Source organism: Myotis brandtii, unplaced genomic scaffold (genome assembly GCF_000412655.1).
Source record: "Myotis brandtii unplaced genomic scaffold, ASM41265v1 scaffold496, whole genome shotgun sequence".
NCBI classification, from domain to species: Eukaryota; Metazoa; Chordata; class Mammalia; order Chiroptera; family Vespertilionidae; genus Myotis; species Myotis brandtii.
The window spans coordinates 8,930-11,912 of NW_005368921.1; positions in this window are offsets into that span (position 1 = coordinate 8,930).

Here is a 2,983-nt window from a genome sequence, read left to right on the forward strand (position 1 = left end):
TCAATGGACAAAAACTAACACCATTTCCCCTAAAAACAGGAACAAGACAGGGATGCCCACTCACACCACTCCTGTTCAACATAGTCCTGGAAGTACTATCCATTGCAATCAGACAAGAAGAAGAAATAAAAGGTATCCAAATTGGAAAAGAAGAAGTAAAATTGTCCTTATTCACAGATGACATGATACTGTACATAGAAAACCCTAAAGACTCCATAAAAAAGATTTTAGGATTAATAAATGAATTCAGCAATGTAGCAGGATACAAAATTAATGCCAAGAAATCAATGGCCTTTTTATACAAAAACAATGAACTTACAGAAAGAGAGATTATATAAACAATCCCATTTACCATTGTATACAAAAAATTAAGATACCTAGGAATAAACTTAACTAATCTCTAATGAACAGGAACAAGACAGGGATGTCCGCTTTCACCACTCGTTTCAACATAGTAAACTGGAAGTGCTAGCCAATGAGATCAGACAAGAAGAAGAAATAAAAGGTATCCAAATTGGAAAAGAAGAAGTAAAATTGTCCTTATTCACAGATGACATGATACTGTACATAGAAAACCCTAAAGACTCCATAAAAAAGATTTTAGGATTAATAAATGAATTCAGCAACGTAGCAGGATACAAAATTAATGCCAAGAAATCAATGGCCTTTTTATACAAAAACAATGAACTTACAGAAAGAGAGATTATATAAACAATCCCATTTACCATTGTATACAAAAAATTAAGATACCTAGGAATAAACTTAACTAAGGAGGTAAAAGACCTCTACTCAGAAAACTACAGGAAGTTGAAAAAAGAGATAAAGGAAAATTTAAACAGATGGAAGAACATACCATGTTCATAGATTGGTAGAATCAACATCATTAAAATGTCCATACTACCCAGAGCAATCTATAAATTCAACACACTTTCCATTAAAATACCAATGTCATTTTTCACATACCTAGAACGAACTCTCTAAAAATTCATCTGGAATAAAAAAAGACACCTAATAGCCGCACGATCCTTAGAAAGAAGAACAAAGTAGGAGGGATCTCAATACCAGATATCAAGCTGTATTACAAAGACACTGTTCTCAAAACTGCCTAGTACTGGCACAAGAACAGACATAGAGATCAATGGAATAGAATAGAGAACCCAGAAATCGACCCGAACCACTATGCTCAATTAATATTTGACAAAGGAGGCAAGAACATGCAATGGAGTCAAGACAGTCTCTTCAATAAATGGTGTTGGGAAAATTGGACAGATACATGCAAAAAAAATGAAAATATACCACCAACTTACACCATACACAAAAATAAACTCAAAATGGATAAAGGACTTAAATGTAAGAATGGAAACGATAAAAATACTAGAGGAATAAAGACATCAAAATCTCAGACATATGCCAAAGCAATTTCTTCAATGATACAGCTCCTAGGACATTGGAAACTAAAGAGAAAATGAATAATGAGACTACATCAAAATAAAAAGCTTTTGTACAGCAAAAGAAACCATCAACAAAACAACAAGAAAGTCCACTGCATGGGAGAACATATTTGCCAATGTTATCACCGATAAGGGTTTAATCGCCAACATTTTCAAGGAACTCATACAACTTAACAAAAGAAAGATAAACAACCCAATCAAAAAATAGGCAGCGGACCTAAATAGATACTTTTTGAAAGAGGACATAAGGAAGGCCAAGAGACATATGAAAACATGCTCAAAGTCACTAATCATCCGAGAGATGCAAATCAAAACAACAATGAGGTACCATCTCACACCTGTCAGAATGGCTATCATCAACAAATCAACAAATGACAAGTGCTGGAGAAGATGAGGAGAAAAGGGAATAGCAATCCAATAAAAAAAATGGGCAGAGGACCTAAATAGACACTTTTCAAAAGAGGGCATTTAGAAAGTCAAGAGACATATGAAAACATGCTCAAAGTCACTAATCATCCGAGAGATGCAAATCAAAACAACAATTAGGTACCATCTCACACCTGTCAGAATGGCTATCATCAACAAATCAACAAACGACAAGTGCTGGAGAGGATGTGGAGAAAAAGGAACACTTGTGCACTGCTGGTGGGAATGCAGACTGGTGCAGCCACTATGGAAGACAGTATGGAGTTTCCTCAAAAAACAAAACATGGAACTCCCATTTGACCCTGTGATCCCACTTCTAGGAATATATCCCAAGAAACCAAAAACACCAATCAGAAAGGATATATGCACCCATATGTTCATAGCAGCACAATTCACCATAGCTAAGATCTGGAAACAGCCTAAGTGCCCATCAGTAGATGAATGGATTAGAAAACTGTGGTACATCTACACGATGGAATACTATGCTGCTGTAAAAAAGAAGGAACTCTTACCATTTGCAACAGCATGGATGGAACTGGAGAGCATTATAGGGCGGAGGGTGGGGTGGGAACTGGGAGGAGGGGAGTTATGGGGGGAAAAAGAGGAACAAATGTAATAATCTGAACAATAAAGATTTAATTAAAAAAAAGATAAATTTTTAAAAAAAGAAGACTGCTATTCAGTGTCTGATAGATATTGAACTGGCTAATTAATATCCAATAGTGCCATAAAACTATGATCTTTAGGATATGTTTTCTACTGAACACAAATCTACAGTTAATGTGTCACTTCACAGTTTAACCAAGTGAAGTCAAATGCCTGTGCATTTTCCTGCATAATTAAATAATTATTAGATGGCCCTGTTAAATCATGATATGGTAAAGACAGTCACTCTTCTGATTTATTTCTAAAATTTGGAGGACTTTTATCAATAATTTTTTTGTTTAACCTCCTGGCCACTCTCCCTCTATCCTTCCCCTGGGGTTGAAAACAGACTTACCTGCCAGGTGGATTGTGAACTACAATATTCCCTCTCCTCTATACTGAACTGAGGTCCTCCCCATATTCATCCAATTCTTAACCTTATTTTCTGTATATAAGCTCAG